The sequence below is a fragment of the Stenella coeruleoalba genome (assembly GCF_951394435.1).
Source record: "Stenella coeruleoalba genome assembly, chromosome: 6".
Classification (NCBI taxonomy): Eukaryota; Metazoa; Chordata; class Mammalia; order Artiodactyla; family Delphinidae; genus Stenella; species Stenella coeruleoalba.
Window position 1 is genome coordinate 44,370,478 of NC_137151.1, and position 23,772 is coordinate 44,394,249.

A 23,772-nucleotide genomic window follows, 5' to 3' on the forward strand; every position below is an offset into this window, starting at 1 on the left:
GAGTTGTCTTTTACACTCTTAATGTTGTCTTATAATGAACAGAAGTTTTACATTTTAATATGATCCAAATTGCAAATCTTTTCCTTTATGGTTAGTGTTTTTTTGTTCTGCTTAACAAATCTTTCCCTGCCTCAAGTTCATGAAGGCCTTCTCTTATGTTATCTTTAGTGAATTACCTTTCAATTTTAGATTTGATCCACCTGAAGTTGGTCTTTGACTATGCTGTGAAGTATAGGACAAATTTCTTTTCTTTTTTTTTCTACTTGAATATACAATTGACCCAACACTATTGATTGAAGATTTTCTCTCCCTAGATTGCAATACTACCTTCATCATATAACAATTGACTGTATGTATGTGACCCCTCTGTTTTGTTTATTTTGTATATTTTATAACATATTTGTTTCAGTTTCTCTAGATTTATTGTAACTTCATATGTGATTCATACATATTGTCTAATTTTATTTTTTCTTCAATGTTGCCTATTCTATTCTTGGTCTACTGAATTTTTGAATCAGTTTAAAATAATCATTTGAAGCTGTGCAACAATTTCAACAATTACACAATCAAAAAATTTTATTATTTAGTTTATTTTGACCATGCTTTTAAAGATTTAAAACTAACACAAATAGTACATTACTATTATCTTGACACTGGTCAAAATATCCAGTTTCCAATTCTTTTTTTTCCTTATGTATAAAATATGTGGGCTCTTTTTTACTTATAGTATTAAATTGCCTGTGACACTGAAATATTGTTTTCAATTAGTGTTTTGCATACTTAGCATCAGACCTATTCTTATCTCTCCAACCTCTCATTCCTTATTTCCTTTATTTGTATCATTCACATATATCCTGTTGGAATATGTTTTTTATCAACTTTCTGGGAAAAAACAGTCTTTTAAAGGTTAAAATACACTGTGACACATCCCATCTAGACAAGATTAAGTAAACTCATCTTTCCCTCCTCTCCACTAAGTATCACTATAAACCCTGGAAATAGTGCAACAGGCAACCAAAGGAGGACTGAAAGGTGGAAAGAAGAAAAACTGACTAGAGACTCTAGGACTAAAGGAATAACATAGTGGCAGGGCATCTTATAACCCACCATTCAAAGAATAAGATGACCACATCACCTCATTTCCTAGCCACCAGCCTAACAAACAACAGAAGGTGGCCTAGGTAGGTTGATTTCTTCTCTGAATTGTCCTGTCAACCATTCAAGTAGCACAAGCAAGGTAGACTGATCAGGAACCCTGATGACAATGCTCTCCTTCTCCCCTGGACCTAAAACTCCCCTTCCCTCCTGAAAAACACCATGACCATGTGGCTGGGTGGCACCAGCAAGATGTACCTTCCACAAGAAGTGGCTTGCTATGGGAAATATTTTTGTCTCTGCAGATTATAGAATCACTTCCCCCACCAAGAGACACATGGCAGCCAAAACTTGGGAACTTCTTCAACCCCCTTAGGCTGCATGAGGAGGGACCAGTGGGAGGTCTCAGTCACAACAGATAAACCAGCTTGACCAAAATATCACCTGTAAATTAAATTTCCCTTTGAACCATAGTTCACAAACGTACAGCAGAATCTGTGTGCTAAATCTAAAAAGATGACTGCCTGGTAAAATAGAATATTTAAACAAGACCCATAGTATAACAATGCAAAAAAATTAAAAAAAAAAAAAGCAGGAGTAACTGTATTACTATCACATAAAGTAGACTTCAGAGCAAAGAAAATCACTGGAGACAAAGAGGGGCATTATAAAGTGATAAACGGATCAAGCTACCAGGAAAACATAATGATTTAAACGTGTGTGCAAGGGAGTCTCAATATACATAAACCAAAATCTGATAGACATGAAAAGAGAAATCGACAAATTCTCAATTGTAGTTGGAGACTTAAAAATTCTTCTCTCAGCAACTGATATGAACTGCTACACAGAAAATCAGCATCGGGGCTTCCCTGGTGGCGCAGTGGTTGGGAGTCCGCCTGCCAATGCAGGGACGCAGGTTTGTGCCCCGGTCCGGGAGGATCCCACATGCCGCGGAGCAGCTGGGCCCGTGAGCCATGGCCGCTGGGCCTGCGCGTCCGGAGCCTGTGCTCCACAATGGGAGAGGCCACAGCAGTGAGAGGCCCGCGTACCACAAAAAAAAAAAAAAAAAAAAAAATCAGCATGGATATAAAGGATCTAAACAATACAACCAACCAACAGGATCTAACTGACATCTATCTATCTCACTTTACCCAACAACAATAAAATATACAGTTTTTCAAGTATCCATATCCTAGGCTATACAGCAAGCCTCAACACACTTAAAAGAATGAAACTAATATAAAATATGCTCTCTGAATATAATGGAATCATACACATACAAAAATACAATTAAAAAAAGACAAGAAGAAAATCTCTAGACATAGCATAACAGCCAAAACTGGAGAAGGGGGAACAAAAAAACCAAACAGATGAACTTCAACAGTTGAATGGCTAAACAAACTGTAGTCCATCCATATCATGGACTACTACTCAACAGTGAAAAGAAACGAACTATTGATACACACAACAGCTTGGATGACTCTCCAGTGAATTCTGAGTGAAAAAAAAATCCAATACCAACGTTTACATCCTATATGATTCCATTAATATAATATTTTTGAAATGACAAAATTTTAGAAATGGAGGGCAGATAAGTGGTTGTCAGGGGTTAGGAATGGGGTGAGAGTAGGAGAAAGAAGTATTTTTATAGAAGGGCAATGCGAGGGATGACTGTTGTGATGGAACTCTTCAGTACGTTGACCTTGCTGGTGGATACATGAACTTATAAATGTGACAAAGATGTGTAGAACTAAATATCCCCCACACACACACACAAATAGGTACAAGTAAAACTGAGACTATCTGAAAATGATCAGCGCATTGTATCAATGTAAATATTCTGCATGTGATATTGTTTTGTAGTTATACAAGTTGTTCCCATTGAAGAAAACTGGGTATATGGTACATGGAATCTCACCACATTATTTCTCAAACTGCATGTGAATTTACGATTATCTGAAAATTAAATGTTTAAATAATACATTTTGTACTTTAATGTATTAAACATCAAGAATACATCCACTTTTGAACATAGTTTAATTTACACATTAAAAAATTTAAAGTATACTTTTTAATGGGATTAAACACAAAAATCTTAAAAGAATCCACTAATGTGGAAGTTGAAAAATGAAAATGCTAATGGACCTTTCATTTTCCATACAGTATGATTTCCTCTTGATATTTTTTGACCACATAAAGTATATTCATTTAACATGGCAGAAGTAAGTCTTCAGCTTCTTAAAAAAAACCCAAAAAACAAAAAAAAACCATCACTCCATTTACTATAATGTAACTTTTAAATGTAATTACTATAAGAAATTTTGCCTTCTTGTTTATTCAATTCCCATGGACAAGAGACAATTTTTTAAACTATTGTAATGAGAATAATAATATTGCCTGTGTTTATGTTTTTGAATTTTAAGGCACTGATTTGAGATGACTACTCCATTTCAAAATTAAACTATCACTGCTTATGACTTAGTAATAGGCACCTCACCACAAATTTTAACTGTATGTAACTTTGGCATATATAAAACTAACAAATAGACACACATTCATTTAGTTAAGTATATTTAAGGTTAGCTATCTCTCCTTTCTCAAATTTATAAACAGAGTAGGTTTGTCAGTTTGGGGAAACTAGCACAGGAGTGTGGTATTGTAGCAATATTGAAATTTTGTTTTAAAATTCTTTGCTAGTAGAATGAAGGTGGAAGAATTGGCAACCTCAACTCTTGTAGTATGTTATCACCATACTGTCAGAAAGAGTGCACTTAGCCAACTCTGACGAAACTGGGTGTGTTATATATTGAGCAGGAACCATGGGTTCCTTATGCCAACAATTAATTTCAACTCTTACCTTATTACCACATTTCTTGGACACTACAGGATAATTTCTTCTAAGCTTTTTGCTGCTCATGTGTGAAATCTTAAATAATCTAGCCAAATGTAATGAAAGTTCAGGGCTGTTCCGTGACATTGGTTTACTGAACGCTGATCTGTGAAAGTCTGAATGCGCAAATCTCTATCAATGTGGTCAATGAAACTTCACCATCACCTTGACAAAGCATTTTTTTCCCCACTGTGTAGATTCTTTTTAAGAGTTTCACTAAAACATGCCATGTCACAGAAAAATTTCTTTCTCTCGAATATCCTATGTGAATTCGAAGTACACGTGAGCTATTCTACATGAAATGCATAAGCATTATGCAGTAGAAAAGAAGCATTATATCTGAATTATGGAAGTTGTGCTTCTTTTAATGAAATTCATCCAAATAACAAGTAAATTTAGGGATAGTAGAAGAAAATTCTAAGGTGTATTGACAACACAAGTTTTTACAAGAGCCTAATCTAAATAGAAAACCACATTGAACTTTCTAGAGAGGGCAGAAAGGTCAACCATCTTATAGTAAGCAGACAGCACAGTACAAGAGGAGCATATGTTAAAAACATACTTTATTTACCTTTCATTAGAATGTCTTCCTCTGAGAAGGTTAAATACTTCAGGATAGGGATAGGATTTTTCTCATGTTAACTAATCCCGGCAAAAGTGAATAGAGATTTGCTTTCTTCAGCATTTATTGATATTAATTGCTTTATTGAACTAGCTGTGGGAACAGGGATTTCCTAATGCCAGCATAAAGGATCATTATTTATAAGCTAACTGATCGCACAAATTCTATACTTAGCTCAACATTTCTGTTGGAAATACTGCAAGAATCTTTTTAAAAAAAATGTTGTCATATTTCAGCCTTCATACGGTATGCTAAATTACATAAGCTAAATGATAAAACATTTTCCAGGAAAGGGGAATTTTAGAGTCTCACATACCAGGCTTCAAATCAAGCTCTGAAAAGCAGCTTATTATTGTGTTTTTCTTCCATTTATTTTTAATTCTTCCCCTTTGGCTCTGTCTTACAGGTGTCCCTAGTTATAACCATCAGTAAAAACAAAACACATGTGTAGGCTATAAATCTGTATTTGTGTTAATTCATAGGAGAAAAATATCTTCAGTTCTTCCTTCCAATCTCCTTTCCTCTCACCGCTTATAAGCTCTGTATAGGGCTCTGTGCTTATCATTACAGAAACCAAATTCTGTCCCACGTGCTAAGTTAACAGGAAAGTTCCTGCATGTCATTTCTCATTGCAAGTAAAGAAGTCAAGGTGGAAATCCCCAAATTAATTTAGAACATGAAAGGATTTAGAAAGGGAATCAATATTTGGTAAAAGGAGAGAGCTGCCAACTTAGCCTTTTGTAGTAACTACACAAGGTTCAGTCAATCAGATCCGTATCACATTGGGAAAAGTTAAAAAGTTTGAACATCCTTGAATATGAAATAGTTAATAAGTTTTCCAGGCACCAGAATGGAAACTCTTATAGTTTTGTTCAGATATTCATTCTATAAAGGTGCCAGAGGCAATGCTAAAGCCAAGGTAGAATCCGTTATTTGCTTGTAAAGTATGATTTGAGTGCTTAATAGATAAGCTGTTTTAAATCACATCACTTTGAAATGTGACATGCAGCTTGTCAGCTTGGAATGTTTTCTTCCTCCTTCTTCATTTTCATTTTGATAAAATAATAACTGGTTCTCTAACATAGTTCTTTGGTCTTGAGATAACCACACCAACAGCTAGAAACAAGCATCAGGGCTGTTGGATGTTATATTTTGATAAATCACTGTTTTGTGTTTGTATTTTATTTTTCAAATCGCTTCTTTACCCCGTAATAGATGAACACGTTCTTTTGTGAGGGAAAAAAAGTATTTTTATGAATACAAGAATGTATCTAAGTAGTCATCTAAAAATTGGAGACATAAATTTATATAGTGTTTGCAGGGTATCTTAGATTTGATTATGAAGTTATTCCATGAGTAGGTTTTGCCAAGATTATCGTAGAATCAATGAACTGGACTTATTAGGTCATCATCTCTTACTAACAGTATAGAGTTCTCAAAAGCTTTATTAGGTGCAATTGTAAGTGGCTCAGACAAGAGGTTTTAATCATTTCTTTTAGATATGATTCCACAGTTTCAGAAATTTTTATTGGCAAGAAATGATTTCTGATGCCTAGTCAATGTGTAATTTTTCTCTTAGAACACTTGCAATCATTCCTGTCCTCCACCTCCTACCAACCACATGTTATTGGGGTTTTGGGGGGTTTGTTTTGTTCAGTTTTCACACTCTTTTCACCCCGTAAATTTTGCCCACATGATCAAATACCCACACGAGAAAATAAAAATCAAAATTGGACAAGTTCGTCCGAAGAGGGATTAGAATGAGTTGAAGTAAACCATGGAAAGAGAATATTTAGTTTGGCTTAAATCACTGCTGTAATCACTTAAACATGAACAATAATCCATTTGGAAAATATCAGAAACTGCTTTATATCACAGACATATCATTAGGCCCCCATAACATTCCAGGAACCTGCCCTTTTCAACCCCAACATATCCCCAAAGAGATTATTTCTATAACAATAGAAATAGAGATTTCGAACATTATTTTATTTTCTAATTCACAAAGATAAGATGGCACGGGAAGTGTATTGTCCTGAGCTCCTTCTCTCTCTGGGATGGAGGCTTTAAGAAACTATTGCAAGCCAATAGGGAGGTTTTCCACAGCATGTAGGAAAAAGCTCCTTGTGAGCCAGGAGTCCCACAGCGGGCCTTTTTTCAGCCTATAAACAATACAGCTAGGAGTTTCAGTGGGTTAAGCATCAGGCTGGAAATTTGTAATAACATGAGGTCTGATTCCAGATCTATAATTTACTGGCCTGTTGAGTGACAATGGGCACATAACTTCACTGACGTGTATTTCTAAAGTTTAGTCTTGAAATTTGTATTAGTTACACATTTGTTCATAGTAGAATATATCAACCCCCCAAAATAAAGAAAATCTAAAAAAAAAACCTAATTTAAAACCAAAAGGCTAAGTAGATGCTCTGTAAACAAAAAATGCACACTGTAATTAAGTGGGATGAGCCACACATGACACTTCTAAAAAAAAAGGGTTGGTGGACACTTGAGTACAAAATATTAAAATGTATTATTCAGCTTTCATACTTAAAAGTGTGGATTGCTGTAAAACTAATAAACAGACAAAAATATCAGATTTGTAACTTAGAAAAAAATTTTTAAAAAAAGAATTTGGAGTATTATTGAACTGACATCATGATTCAATAGTTTCTAGCAAGAATTCTTACAAAATGATGCTGAAACATCAGTTAAATGTTTCTAGATAAGAAACATTTGTCTTTATCCAATGTTAAAATTATTTCCCTGTTGCTTAAAATGTTAATTTAAAATATTAAATAGAAGTATTTTAGATGAATATGAAATCAGTGATATGTAGAATCTTCCTAAATTTCTAAACAATGGAGGAATTCACAAATGAGAAGCTAAGAAACTTTATAACATTAAATGGAATTTCTAAATATAATATATTAAAGTTTTATATAGTAATATATTAAAGTTCTAAAGTAAACAAAAACTAAGGAAAATTTTACAAATTATATAATAGACCTGTGGTGTTAACTCTAATTTATAAAAAGCTTGTTGAGTCCAATAAGAAAGACCACTCTCCACTAAAATATTGAACAAAATAAATGAGATTCACAAAATAAGAGAGTTAACCAATGTATTATTTCAAAAATTATTCTCGTCAGCAATCCAATACTCTTAAATCAAATACATTTTTTAAACAAAAATGTATTTTTCTGGGAAAGACCTCTCCTAAACTACTGATAGGCATATAAATTTTCATAAACTTTATGGAAAGGTAGAAATCATTGGAAAAATTGATTTAAAATGTAAAAATTGTTGTGCCTAAATTTGTATATCACATTAATTCTACTTCCAGAAATTTATCTTAAAATATTGTCAGAAATGCAAACAAAGATTCACCATGAACATGTTTATTGCAGCATTATTTATAGTAGTTAAACCACTGGGAAAATTGAATGCTCATTTATAAATGTTGTGACTGGTTGTAGTCAGGCTCATGCATAGGGCTCCGTAATAGAATACTATGAACTCAACTAAAAATATGTTAAAATGGAAAAAAAGTTATGGAAAAACAGTTAAATTAGAATATAGCCTAATACAATTTTACGTACACAATAATGTGCTTTGGGTTTAAACAGTTACATAGATATATAAAATTTAAAAAAAAACTTGAAAAAAATAAATCAAACTATAACCCAATAGTGACTTTTTTTTCAGGAGTAGGATTTGGGGTTACTTTTTTTTTTTTCTTTTTCTATTTTTCAAATGTCCATAATCAGAATTCAGAACTTTTATAATCGAGGAGAAAAACATATATTTTAGACATGGTTTTTAAGGAGTCCTTATACTTATGGCCACATGATATCGAAGTGAATCAAAAATAAAAACTAAAAAAAAAAACCCCAGAGTGCACTCAAATGATTATCATTAATAAAATGTCTTTCCTTCACACAAGTGAAATTTGTTTTGTTTTGTTTTTTGTCAACATCACGTTTCCTGGTTTAAGCAAATATAACTCTATTGTGGAAGAAAGAAAATGTTTAAATGACCATAGTGTATAATCACTAATTCTCACATGCTTGCATAATTCTGGAAAAATAAACTGCATTCTCAAGTTTCAGAATGAGACCATTGATTGATACCTCCCCGGACACAGGGATGATTAGTAAAGACACCTTCTAATTATTCTCTGAATCTGTGATCTTGATGTAACATTCTTCCATTAAGATCAACACGTTCTTCTTTTAGGAGAAAAAAAAAGTGGAAAAGGAAAGAAAGTGTAGTTAGTTCATCCAAAGGGGCAAGGGCTGAGAACGGAGTCAATGTGCAGACAGAGAGGAAGAGGAAATTTTTTGTTCAACCCTAGTTTATTATTTCTCCACCCAAAAACAGAGTATAAGATAAACCGTGTGTGAAAAGGCAACTGGGCCCCAAAAGCAGCAGCAACTTCTTGACGTCAGATGACTTAACTGGTCTTTGCAAACGTGTTCAATTTGGTTCCTGACCCAGAAAAAAGATCCTTTTCTCCTACTCCCACACAGCATGCTGCACAAACACCCAGTTCTATGACTTTTTTGTTTCCTGCACAGTGACTTTTCATGCCTGCCTACCTGACTCACGATCTTGTGATTCCACCCCCAGGCCTCCTACACTTCCTTTGCAGATGCCAATTCCTGCTCCAGGGGTTCAGGGACAGACCCCACTCACTCTGCCTAGAGAGGACACCCCTGCGACTACCCCTGAGGTGCAGGTTACCTCCTCAGTGTGAGATTAAAAAACAGAGGAAGGATACTATTTTTATCAAGTCAGAAGTTTAAAGTGAGCATCACAGTCATGTAAGGAGGGTTTTCAAGAAAACTTCCAAATAGGGTGGAAAATGTTCACAGCCCTGGGCCCAGGCTATCCTATGAGAAAAGTCAAGTTTGACTTAGTGGCTATTTACCTTCATTTCCTACCAACTCTGTCCCCTGTCTGTGGCATTATCTGGTACTGTATCACCACAGGTTCTCCTTACCTTGTGGTTGGAGAATCCTGAGAAGTGTTAGCTGATGATGTTTAATCATCTCTCTGGATAGTTACGTTTAAAGAAAGTCATCTTGAACACCAACATGAATTTAAGATGGGAAATAATGAAGATAAAATGTTGGATTGATAAGCAGTGCTTCTGGGCAAGCTCACTACTAGTAATTTTGCTGAACTAACCATCAAGTGTTTACTTAGGACCTAATATACTCTTCCTCCTGCTCTAGTTTCCAAAGGTACATTGTTATGTCTGACTTTCCAGGCTTTTGTAAATGGAGGTTTGCTGCCCACATCAACATAGAGAACTTAGTGTAGGGCTGTAACGTATCTCAATAAATGCATGATGGATGACAGAATGAACATATACATGTGTGAATGTAGGTAATATGTATGTAAATATATATGTATGTGTGTATATGTATTAGATGAGTAGATACCTCATGTAGACAATTGATTTTTTTAATCCCACATTTGGTTTATTGAAGGGCTTATTACATGGCATATATAAACAATTATATTAAAGTAAAAACTGGTGGTCTGAATAATATTTCATCAGTGATATCACGTGTGCTTTTGTGAAAGTAACCTGATCTCACCTTCTCGTTCCTTTATGTCTATAGCATACTTTTAAAAAGTAGGAAAAGGTGCAGAGTCATGAAAAGTCACTGGTTGGTACTGAATGTGTTTCAGGAACTACATTTAAGTCAAATTTAAGGTGATAACAGTAAGGAAAACTGTGCCTCCTTATTTCAGGGGGACAGTGTGCCTGATCTGGCTTTGGACCATTGAATACCTTTTAGAGGAGAGAGACCTGGGGCAGGGTATAACCTCCAAATACACAGACTGATGCTCTTTGAATGCACTGAGGGGAAAAAATGTTCAGGAACTGATTATTTCTGCATCTAATCTCCCACTTGATATAGAGAGAAAGAGTATTATAAATCATGGTGTTTCTATACAGGTCTGCTACTAACAAGCTAGTTGACAAACAGCTCAATTCCTTTGGTTTAAATATATATTTAAATTTTAAATTACTTTTATATACTCCTGAATCTGTCAGGGTCTCAAAATGAAACTCATACCATATTCAAAATTTGATATCTACAGAAGGGTTTCTTCATAGACAGACTATTTGCAAAGATTCACTGTAGCGGAAGCAGGAGAGATTGTCTGGGCTGGTGTTGGCACCAGCCCTATGCTGGTGACAACTGAAGAAACCCATAAGGAAGAGCCTGTAGTAACAACAGCCAGTACTAATGACTCTTTTGATTAGCAATAATTCTTTTCCCTTAGTAAAATAACTGATTGAAGCACTCCCAAAGTCTCAAATCCATTTTTAAAAGTAGCTCTCTGCCATTGAAGGTGGATGAATGTAAAACTGGAATCAGAATTGGATGTCACTGCAAATATTCTGGCCAAAATGCAGGCAACAGGCAACTATTTGCATATCTACTCTACCTGGAATGTCTCACACTGGGTCCTAGAATATACTTTATAATACTGTGATCCAATTTATTGTTAAAATCTCTTTTGATACCTTAGGCTAAGTAGTTTTGGATTAAGCTTTATTGCTAATGAGTAATTATGAATTAATGAACTATATAAATTCCATAACTTTTAAAATTGTGTTAATCTCTATTTAGCATAATTGTGGGGAGGCACTCATGTCATGTAGGGTATTGAAACTGGAATACAGTCATTATTGAATTTCTTTTGCTCAAAAGGTTTATGATTGGGAATGGATACAATAACAATGGGTTATTTTCACTTTTTAAAAAAAGATGGGCATTTCGAACAGTAATAACTGACTAATCTATTTTAAAATGCTTCTAATATATTTCAAACACTTCGAGACTCATTTTAACAGGAAACCTTGTAGAGCAATTGAAAACTAACTGGAGCTCCCAAGCTTCATTCTGCTTCCATTCTGCTGCCCTTAACAGACATTTCCAAAATTTTGGTGCTTTTTTTTTTTTCTCTTGGCTTCAAAAGAGCTGCAACACCAGTTTTTATGTGCAGAGCTTTTCAAGACACTTTAGTCACCAAGTCCTGATGGAAGCATAATATGTAAGGACATTGCCACTGGCTGCCTATACAGGGGAACCGAGGAACTAAATGATCTTTTTTTTTTTTTTGAGGTATGCGGGCCTCTCACTGTTGTGGCCTCTCCTGTTGTGGAGCACAGGCTCCGGACGCGCAGGCTCAGCGGCCATGGCTCACGGGCCCAGCCGCTCCGCGGCATGTGGGATCTTCCCGGACCTGGGCACGAACCCGTGTCCCCTGCATCGGCAGGCGGACTCTCAACCACTGCGCCACCAGGGAAGCCCTAAATGATCTTTAAGATTCAGTCATCCCTAAAATTGCAGCACCCTCCTGATTTTTTTTCTTCTGTTTGGCCATCTGTTCAGTTTTTATTTTTAATCCTTTATTACAGTATAAAAGAATCCACAAATAGAGTTAAGATAGGAAAATCAAGACCTTGAGTGACTGAAGTTCCTGCTCTAGATGCGATATTCTGTTGAGACTCTGAAATGTATACAAAGACTACTCAAAGCTTTGCTTTCTCCACCCTATGAGAAAAATAAGTAGTTTCATTAACTAGGAATCTTCTAAATCAGTGCTTCTCGAACTTTGGTGTGAATACAAATCCCCATGGGATCCTGTGAAAGTGCAGATTCTAATTTAGTAGATCTTGGGGGAGGCAGGGCCTGAGATTCTGCCTTTCTGAGAAGCTCCGAGGTGATGCCAAAGCTGCCAGTCCCAGGGCCAGACTTGGAGAGTAACATGGTTCTAAACTATTGTCCTCCTATCTTCATATCCAAATTTAAAGAGATCTTGGCTTTCTAAATGTGAATCATTCTCTGTACATTCTTCCAGTTCCTGATTTCTAAAAATAAAATTGGACAGAGAACTGGAAGGGGTATTTTAGATTCCTGAAAACTGGATTAAATTAAGGTCAGAAAAACTCTTTAAAAATGCAGTTCAGGGCTTCCCTGCTGGCGCAGTGGTTGGGAGTCTGCCTGCCGATGCAGGGGACACAGGTTCGTGCCCCGGTCCGGGAAGATCCCACATGCCACGGAGCGGCTAGGCCCGTGAGCCATGGCCGCTGAGCCTGCGCGTCCGGAGCCTGTGCTCCGCAATGGGAGAGGCCACAATAGTGAGAGGTCTGCGTACCTCAAAAAAAAAAAAAAAAAAAAAAATGCAGTTCAGGAGGTCATAAATTCTAGATCACTTTCTAAACCAACTCTTCTCAAACTGAAGTCGGTTCCTTTATGGGATGATCTCTAGTGTTCACCTCTCTTGTCCGTCTTACTAAAAGTACCTTTTCTCCCCCAATAATCTGCCAAATTACTGCATCCTCTCAGTTCTCCATCTCTTCCCCTGCTTATGTATATCCCACAGAGGTGCCCTTTCATATATGTAGACACAATGGGTGAATTGTACTTTAAATAGGAAAGAATCTTTATCATTCAGAGTAACAGGAAATCCCAGACCCAGGGCAATATGTATGTGATATCTGAATACACAATCAGACCCTTTGAATAGCATTACATTGTAGGAGCAACAAACACAGCAGAGTCCACAAAAGCTGTCTTTTTCAGAGTATTCACAATGCAAATGAGCCATGATGAAGGAGAAAATCTGGTTAAAATCACTCACTAGCTGGATACGCATACCCCACTTTTCATATCTTCAATTTCAATTTTTCAATTTAATGGCTGGCATCTGTTAGAAAAGAAAAATGTAATGGTTAATGTTGTGGAATTCAATCCGTAGCCTCCCAAATTTATTAGAGGCTTCCCCCTTCACCTCCAAAACTCTGATACACTGGTTAAAATGCCTAGTTTTGCTTTTAAACAGAATCTGGTAGCACAACTTGGGAAAGATAATCTCTGAAGTCTCTATATTGCTCTAGGAATATCTGACGATCAGAAAAATGATCTCTATTTTGGGGGTTATTTACTAATAGCATTGTAGTCTTGTGGAAAATACTACCACCACCTACTGGCATATACTACACACAAATTTGAAAAAGCTTCTAAATCATTAGAACAGTGCCAAATAAGGGCATGGAGTAAGATAATAATTATTGTCACTTTACTGAAACTTAAATTTCAAATTTAGTCAAATAATTTTATTTGCTTTTTGAAACTATGATAACATTTACTTCTATCACCTGAATATGTGAACTAGAAGGGAGAAAAGAGCAAAAGCCACATGTAGGATGTTTAAATAGAAAGAAATAAGGTATTTATATTGTTGAAATGACACTTGCCTTTGCTTTTCACCTGTTGCTAAGTTCATTTTTGTTTTTGTTGGAGATTTATTTTATCGAACCCAGAAAGAAAAGGGAGGTTTGTGTCAATGTAGCAATTCAAAAAGACATTCACACACATAGTTTGCGAAATTCTTTACAACCAACAAAAAATATCTGAAGCAGAATATAAAGATACATACAAATCCCCTTACAATTTCAGCACCTATTTTGATAAAGGAAAACAGCCAAAAGATTACATGTATAATAAGCTTTTAGAAATTTTTATTCCACAGTTAACGCTCATTAGCTTTTAGGTTAGCATTAAATCATTTGCTCTTCTTTACAATTTCCCTTGGGAAAGAATTAAATCCTCATGTTATTTCTTCAGTGGTTATTTTGAATTTATCCTCAGACAATCTAGTCTTCAGTACTACAAATTTCCTACCTCCAAAGAAACTACTTCTTGCATAGAATCTATTTTCTTGTTCAATGGTTTAATATTTTGCATCAATGAGCTAGATTCATGAAAAGGATATGGGATTAAAGGCATGAGTTTTCTTCCCAAAACTTTACTGTGATACCCCTATTTGTTAGACTTATAGAATGGACAGTATATTATTTTAATGATACTTATAATGACATCTGTATGTACATATAGAGACAAGGATACATTTAGATAAGTACACCTAATGATAATATATTTATATATTGTCATTATATTCAAGAAACTCTTTTGGAGGGTGAATATATACTTTAAATAAATAGAGAAAAAACTTTAATGTTTAATTACAGTTATATATGGAAAGTAGACATTATTTTTGTTATTTTTTTCTCATGGATATGAAAGTGTTTATAGACCATACGGTAGCTCATTCCTAATTATCCTATTTAAATTATAATCAGCTCCCTACCAGCTTAGTGATTGTTCAATGACCTTTTGAAAAAAAAAATTATTGTTCCCCCAAATACTGTTTTATATTACATTGATAATTAGAATTTATTATGAATTATTGAATTACCTGCACTGTTGAATTGTTCCTTTGACAGCCCAATTTTTGCTTATTTGACTACTGTCTCACTTTTTGATATCTGACGCTACTTCCCCTCCATTTACTCCCTCGAGAGAGAGTCATTAAGTCCCTACAATGTGCCTCGCACTGGCTTGGAAGAGCTGACTCTATGGTTGGTGTACGAGGCACACAATCCCTTTGACTGGTTGATATTCAAAATAGAGTGATGGAAAAATACAGTAAACAAGTAAAGCAAGAAATAAAAGGACACATTATTATAAGTGAAGTGAAATGTGAGGGAGCAATCAGGTAAGCATCTTAGCTGTGGCCAGAAAATGCCTCTTCAGCAACATGGTCACTGAGCTAAAAGAGAGACAGGAGCCCAATCACAGAGTGAAATCTTACATGATTGATGAAGATTACCTGTTTGAGGTAATTAATTAGCTATCAAAAGGTATTCAAAATATTACCTATCTTTCTCCTATTTTATGCAATAGACTTATGATGAATCTGTTATATTTCCAAAATTCAACAAGATTTGAATTAGTATTTTCTACAAGAGTTGAGCTGGTATTTTCATCAAAATTTGAAAGATAGTGTTATGGCTGAATTGTGTCCTGCCCCACAATTCACATGCTGAAACCCTAACCCCCAGTGCCTCAGAATGTGACAGTATTTGCAACAAGTAGATAAATCAATCCTGAAGATCTAATGCACAGTGTATTGATTATGGTCAACAACACTGAATTATAAACTTCAAAGTTGCTAAGAGACTAGATCTTAATTGTTCTCACCACAAAAATAGATATGTAAAGTATGGGAAGTGATAGAGGTGTTAGCCATGCTATGATGGAATCATATTGCAATATATAAATGCACCAAATCAATACATTGTACACCTTCAGCTTATGCAATGCTACATGCCAATTATATCTCAATAATTTTTTTTCTAAATTTTAAAAAGAAAGAGATGGCATTTGGAGATAGGGCCTTTAAAGAGATAACTAAAGTAAAATGAGGTCATGTGGACAGGCCTTAAACCAGTAATGACTAGTGTCTTTATATGAGGAGAATATTAGGCCATAGATACACAGAGGGAAGACCATGTGAAGATACTGGAGAAAGACAAAGATGGCCATCCACAAGAAAAGGAGAGAGGCCTTAGAAGTTATCAACTCTGCCATCACCTTGATCTCAGACTTCTAACCTCCCGGACTGTGAGATAATACATTTCTGTTGTTTAAGTCCTCTAGTCTGTGGTACTTTGTAATGGCAGCCTTAGCAAATTACAGATAGGATTGCAAAGCATTGATGGTGGAATGAAAGGGTTATGTTAAAAGAGGGTACAGTCTATGTGAAAGAGAGTCAAGGAAGAATAAAAGGGTGTTATATAAAAAAATATGAAGAGTTAGGTTAGGTGGAAGTGTAAAGTGAATGGAAGGGGAAAGGGAAGACAAATTTTGAAAACCAGATTGGTGTTTTATGAAAGAAAATCTTGATTGTCAAACAAAGAAAATGATTTTAAATATTTTACCGAAAGTAAAAAAAAAAAAATTCTAGTATTTTTCCCCCAAAATAAATCTTACACAAGTCTCTGATACATAGAACAGGTAAAAGCAGAGCTACTATGGTGAGGGGAGAGAGTGGCATCCAGAACCTAGCCCCTCTCAGTTTCTCTTGACATCACCACATGTCCAAGATTGACACCTCAGGGATTGATGCAATATTTCGAAAACCACTGGAATAAAGAGTTGAACATTTTTAGCATACATCTTGAGTCACTATAGTATTTGTGGTAAGTTGTATTATTGTGCTCAATTTCTTGCTTCCACCCTATCCTGTAAAAGGATTACACAAATTTATCCGCCACCAGGTGACATGCTATACCCTGTCAATGAGAGGGGTGCATATCCCTACCACAGCAATGCTGGGTTTGGCCATGTAATATGGTTTGGCCAATGTAATGTGAGCAGAAGTAACATGCACCGCATCTAAGCAGAAGGTTTAAGAGCCATCACACATTTGTACCAGCTCCCTTGCCTTTTTTTCTGTGCCATAAGAATAGTATACCACAAATGGCAGATGCTCCCTCAGCATGTGTCTGATATAGGAAGACCCTTGGAGCACTAGACAACCATCATGTGTGAAGTGAGTAGGAAATACATACCTGTTATAAGCCACTGGAATTTGGGAGTTTATAATTGCATCACACCTGACAGAGTGTTTCTAAGGGAAACCAAGTGAATCAGATGAATCAAAACAAGGGAGTATTTTTGCTCAAAACTGTGTGTTTAGCAGGTTCTATACTGGACTACAGTGAAAAATATGGAGTTGATAAAACACTGTGCATATATACACTGATAGATATGGTAAATGGTATTAGAATTGTCTATAATTCCCTACTCTCTGTACTCCTTTTCATGTAACCTCATCTCCACCCACAAAATCTGCTGAGTGGGGTCTCCTCAACCATGGTACCACTGCTTGGATAAAGATGGGTGGACTCTGAATCTGTCACTTTTTGGGGGTAACTACAGGCTGGACAGGAACTTGGGATGTTTGAGCTAACTCAATTAAATTTCGTACCTTGGGAATTTTAACTAAAAGACTGAGAGAGAGTTTTTATAATGATAAGCTAAAAAGTCACACAGACTCAAGGCTAGGGCAGAGCATTGTGAAGCCTTAAGCATAGTGAAATGAAAATAGAGAATTTGTGGACACCAATTAAGAGAAAGATAAGAAAGAGAAAACCTAAAGGAAGCAGTGAAGGAAGCAGTGATGTTCCTCGTTACTGCCTCAGGTCCTGCCCATAGTGAGCCTGAGACAGACTGGGACCTGGAACCCTTTGCTGAAGTGCTTCACCTGGACACATGTCTCTCAAGCAACAAAATACTAAGAAACTATGAGGGACTAAAAATAACCACATGCATGCCCAACTGAGGCAAATCGTGAACAATAAAATACAAAAAGGTCAAAACCCAACTGCCACTTCTGATTTGGCAGAAGGAAAAGCAGGGCACTGCCCATGATCCCTGCACACAGCACCACCAAGGGCATGGGCAGACCACCTAAGCCACTCATCCGGCCCAACCCACCGATCTGCCTGCACCCTCACCCCATTTAAGGAACCAGGTCGCCCCCACTTGGCGAGCAAGCAAGTGCACCTGTTACTTGTTCTCACTCCCTTGTGCTGCATCACGAGTCCCAATAAAGTCTTTCCTGAATTTCTAGTCTGGCCTCTTATCAATGTCTATGGATTAAAGAGTCCAAGAACCCAGTGCTGTAACAAGCTCTGAGTTCCCTTTTCCTCAGTGCCCAGAATACCTCTCTGTAGCTTTAAATGGCTGCCCACCCCTTTTGGTTTGAGCTCATCTGAGAGGGATTCCTTTCCTTGATACAAAACAAAAAATATAAATTTGTTAAAACACCAAGCAAATGTAGGGGTGGCCCAGAGTAGAGTGCTGATATTAAAAATAAAAAAGAGAAGAGTGGTGGCTTTGGAGACTCAGAATCAGTGTGTAGAACTGGTTGGCTAAATGGGTAATGAAAGGCAAAAGTTAAATGTTTCTTTGTTGTTCCATATTTAGTGGTAACAATATAGGAGAGCAGCTGGAAAAGAGATGCCAAAGACAATAAGGTTAGTTTGGGGCATCCTGAATGTGATGTCAGAGACTGGAATATTTCATTGGAGATGTCTCCTAACCGGTTGCAAAGGAAGAGCATCTATGCCAAAAAACACAATAACCCATTAAGCAATTATTTGCCACAGTATGTTTGGGACTACATGAAATACAAAAATAGGACCCTAAAACTTAGTTATTTTAATGTCTCCCTTTTTGTAGGTTTGTGCAAAAACTGTCTTATTCCTTTGCTTCAATTAAGGGGCTATCTTTGTGTTCTTATGAATTTTTGAGCAGGTCTAACTAATGATTGAAAAACATATTGAACTATTTTAGAAAAACAATCCTGGACTTTATAAAGGCGTGTGGTGATTCCTTGTTTAATCCATAGTCTCCAAAAACTGGTATGGCAAAGGGAAAATTTTATGAACTAATTTTCATAACTTCAGTGTTCAAAATTGCAATCACGGCAGCCTCCCAAGATTCAAAACAACCAGATGAATACCCTAAGACTAGGTGAAGGAATTAAGGCAAAGTTTAAGAGAGGGAGTTGATGCCTGAAATAAGGTTAAAGTAGAGAAGAGTTCTGAAGCCTTATACATTTCCTAGAAGTGGACCATAAATATGGCTCTGAGCATTTTTGTGGCAAATGCAAAAATGGAAATGCAATTAGTGTTGGTTAGGTAAAAAATAACGTATCCTCCAGGCAAAGAGAAATTTCCCCCGTGGCTGTTAAATAGAGATGATTGTATGATATACAGTAGATAGCAAATGCCGCTCCACATTTTACAATAACCTTTAAAATATTCCTTCAAAATAAGTGGACAGAATGTCAACAAATGCAAGTCTACCAGGAAACTGATTTAAAGTTGCCAGGTTTACAGCTTTACAAAGGACAAGTTTAATAGCTAAATAAATAGAACCTTGAAATTTTATTTCTATCTACTCCGTAAATACTTCTACATACTGTTTCTCTAAAATTCTTTTTGGTAATCGTTGAATTCCAGATTGTTTTCCCTGACAAGTTCAAGGGTGCTGCCCTGCTACATGTTGATCAGTACAGAGGCGTAAGCTTTCAAAACGAGCCAGGTGGGCTTCCCTGGTGGCGCAGTGGTTGAGAGTCCGCCTGCCGATGCAGGGGACACAGGTTCGTGCCCCGGTCCGGGAAGATCCCACATGCCGCGGAGCGGCTGGGCCCGTGAGCCATGGCCGCTGAGCCTGCGCGTCCGGAGCCTGTGCTCCGTAACGGGAGAGGCCACAACAATGCGAGGCCCTCGTACCGCAAAAAAAAAAAAAAACGAGCCAGGTGGGGCTAGAGAACACATGCTCTGAGGCCATTGTACCCTTCTGAATATAAAATGGACTTTTACTGATGTTTTATCTTACTAAATAATTTTGAAATGATATGTCATAGGTGTCTTAAATTTCTATTCTAAGAAGCAGCTATGATCATTTTATCCTGGAAAATGGTGGAAGCATTGATGGCCAGTAAGACCACAGAATCTGAGAAAAGTCCTTAGAGAATGTCTGACTTGGAACAGTACAACTTCCTGTTACATTACCCATCAGTTGTAAAGCAGAAACCTTGACTATTCAATAAGCAAAATGCTTTTCAGGTTTATTAACTGAACGTTGAAGAATGTCAACCAAAAATAATGGCTTACGCTTTGGAATAGTTAATATGTAGCCCTTTTTGCTGGCCATAATTAGATAGCAGGGTTGGTTGATGTGGCAATTTAGGAAGTATATTCATTTGTTAAAATGGTTGCAAGTTAAAATCGTTTCAGATTGTCCCCTTTAAGCATTCTACACGGAGGCCTATCACAGCTTTGTCTTCATAATCATCATTAAATTCAGTTCAAATACTAGTCATGGGAATTGTTATTTGACATTTATTTATTTTGCAATTTATCTCAAACTGATTTTACTAGGGGAAAAATGCACTAAGGAAGTTGATCTGCTATCTCAGCACTTATTTGTTTACAGAAGATTTAAGTGTAGGTGACCCTGTTCTGGTCGGAAACTTTACGATTAGAGCTCTTTCTGCCTCAGTGAAGAGTACATGTACTTTCTGTTTTTCTTTTCAGCCTTCACCAGATTTTTAAGGGAAACAAATTAAGGCAACAAGCATTTATTAAAAGGCCAGATAGGGGACATACTTAGATCTTTAAAATATCCAATAATTTTAAGTTAGGAACTGATTCTTATGAGATAGCTTATCATTTGATATGCTAGCATGGCACATTTGTTCCAAACAAAATGAGCACATTTAGGAAAATTGTAGGTAGAGCTTAAATACATATAGGCTAATAGCAATCCTTACATTAACTGTAAACACTAAATGCATTGATTTGGATGTATATATTCAACGTAATACGAATGCTCTTGGATATACTTTTATCTTTCTTTTTAACATATATAAAATGGGATCCTACACATCTGTATACATGCATATTAATTCTCTTAGAAAAAAACCAAGATTTTCTCATCATTTTGATTCTTCTCCAAAATTCTGTTGTTCTTCTTTGTGACTGTTTTCCACACAATCCCATTTTATTGTATTTGGATCCTTACGCACCCAAAGTTAGGGTATTGGTATGTACTTAAAAAAGACAGATTACCTTACTTTTGAGACAAAAATCTACCAATAACTATCACTTTCTCTTGTTCAATTTCCAAAGCTTTCTCTATAAAATAACCTTCTCACAAATAAATATACATTCATTTATTATTTTGCTACTTAGCTTTATTTAGGTTTAATGATATTAATTCTTCCCTAATCATGTCTTTTTAATGAAAAAATATAACAAGGCCTTTACTTTATTTACTTTTAGCTATTTCATAAATACCAGAAGAGAAACTGAATGGTTTGTGAGGAAACTTAGAAAAATTTTTCCGTAAAGCAAACTTAGAAATCCTTCCCTTTGACTCCGTCTTCTAATCCTCCTTCACTGTGTTGAAGAGAGATGGAGTTTTTCCAGGTTTTTGGTTAGGTGGGTGGTTTCCAGACCGACTGGACTCTCCAGGTAGGCAATTCCAGCACAGCCCTTTCCGGTCACTGGATTTATGACCTACCCAACTTTGAAAATGATGTCAGCCAGTTCATGCTTCACATGCTTTGTTCGTGGGACAGGTAAAGCTTTGAGAAGCACAGTATCCCCAACGGTGCACTGCTGGAGAGCTTCGTGGGCAAAGTAGGTTTTTCGCTTATTAAAATACTTTAATAAATAGGGATCCAGAACAAGTCTGGTCACTCTCACTTTAGCAGTTTTTTGCATTGCTGTCCCAATCACCTTCCCCATGACCCCCATTTGGCATGGACGGATGAACGAGCTATTGACATTATTTGACTTTGCTCACCTGGAGGGCTCCCTACGCTGTGGTGCTTCCGGCCCCAGAATCTACTTCCATCTGCAGCGGTGGCACGCGGCCGGCAGTCACCTCCCAGCTCCTTCCGTAATCATTTGTGATGCATGAATTTTGGTCTACCTCAAAAAGACAATACAAAACAAAACAAAATTGTAAAATAAATAGAAAAGTACTGATGACCTATGAAGTCAGAGTGTCAGCACACAAGTTACAGAAATATGTTTTGAAAAGGAATTAAAAAGTTGAGAGGAAGTTATTAAAATAATTTCAATATAATCAGTCCATTTGAAACACAGAAACAGATGAACCAAAAAATATCAAGTTTTATTTTTTCTAACCTTTTACCTTTTCTGCATTTATTGCTCATTTTTAAGAAGGCATTGGTGCTTTACTGGTGTGAAGATGCAAGATTAGAACATAGGTCTCAAATTGAGGTGGCTTGGCCAAATCTGGTTGAGAGAAGTGTTTTGTTTGACTTGCACAAATAACAAATTTATTTTAAAATTGAACATGATGCCAACGTTTAAAAATTAAGGCACTTGATACATTTAATATTGTAAGAAAAATCCATGATTCTGACTTTTTTTGAAAAAATATAGGCCAGCTTGCAACAAGGGGCACGGCAGCCATCTGCTAGAGCTGTATACAAGTTGTTCATTTTAGCTACCTTAGCTCCCCGGGTTAGCCAGAGTCCCATTTACCATAAACACCTGTCTCCTGCAAGATTTTCGTTTCTGCCTCCTGGTATAGTCTATGATCCAAAGAATACTTATTTCTTCTAGCAAAAGATAGAATCATAGTATTTTCTTATTTCCTTCCTGGCAACCTTCCCACCCATTCCCAAATGATAATAATATAACGTGAAAGTAAAACAAGGAGAAGTGTAAAATAACCCATTGTGAGATAAACAATCATTCCCATGCACTCCAAGCACATCGTCTTTTTGCTTGATAATTCAGATTGAAATGAAATCAGTGAAAAGACCAACTATCTTCATGTCTTTCTTAACCTAGGCTTACACGAGTTCTTTGAAAGACAGACTTTCCAAAAGGGTGACAGCATCTCGGGTTGTGCAAACCTGCAGGCTAAACTACAGATTGTGCCATTTAACAATGGCCAAATTGCTAGTTACGACCTTTTGAAAAATGCAGCGTTTAGCAAAGAAACACTGACAGTCGCCGGAATACCATGTCTCTTTTGGGCATTGTTTTAACAAATGCACTTGAAAGAAGAATGTTCTCTGTTAACTACAGTTCCCAGAATACCTTGTAGAACATTCGGTCTCTAGTGATCATAAAATGGCATAGCCCTCTGCCTCCTCTGACGAACTCAGGGGAAAGTGAGCAAGTGCATTATACCATGTGACGAACTTTAAATTATGAAAAACACTCGTGTGTAGTTTCATCGGAATTTGCATTCTGCTGGCAGGAGGTAGATCTGAAATCTATTTTTATCCAAAGGATCTTGTTAAACTAAGATTGCCTGTTACTATATGTAGTTCTTTCATGCAGTAGTGCCTGATGGTACTTCTTATAAACAATAGAGAATAAATCCAAACAAGCTGAAAGATATTTATTGCAAAATACTGTAGTTCAAGAAAAATTACATCTGCATGGACTGCATATTTTGGATGCAATTTACGGTGCAGTTTCTCTTCATTAACCACATCTCAGAGAATTTTCAAAGCATCAGTTTGCATATTATTAACATGTACTTAAAATAACAATATTGAAAGCATCAGGATTAAAATAAAAGGTTAAGCGTAAAATGTAAGGTGCTCTCAGTGTGTCTATATACATGCAATTCCTTAGAAATTCAGCTTTTTAATTAAAGTGAACTAGACCTTACCTAGACCAGCTAGATTAATAAGTATCTCATTCTACTCTAACTATTCTCCT

General features: G+C 36.3%; 1 long non-coding RNA gene and 1 pseudogene across 2 annotated transcripts in view; one reads left to right on the top strand and one right to left on the bottom strand.

Moving 5' to 3' along the window:
* Positions 1–23,772, top strand: part of LOC307187643 — a 472,947-nt gene that overhangs the window by 360,924 nt on the left and 88,251 nt on the right. The window lies entirely within an intron of this gene.
* LOC307187641 (small ribosomal subunit protein uS17m-like) lies at positions 21,454–21,848 on the bottom strand (annotated as a pseudogene). Its single transcript has one exon. The product of its transcript is annotated as a small ribosomal subunit protein uS17m-like (transcript).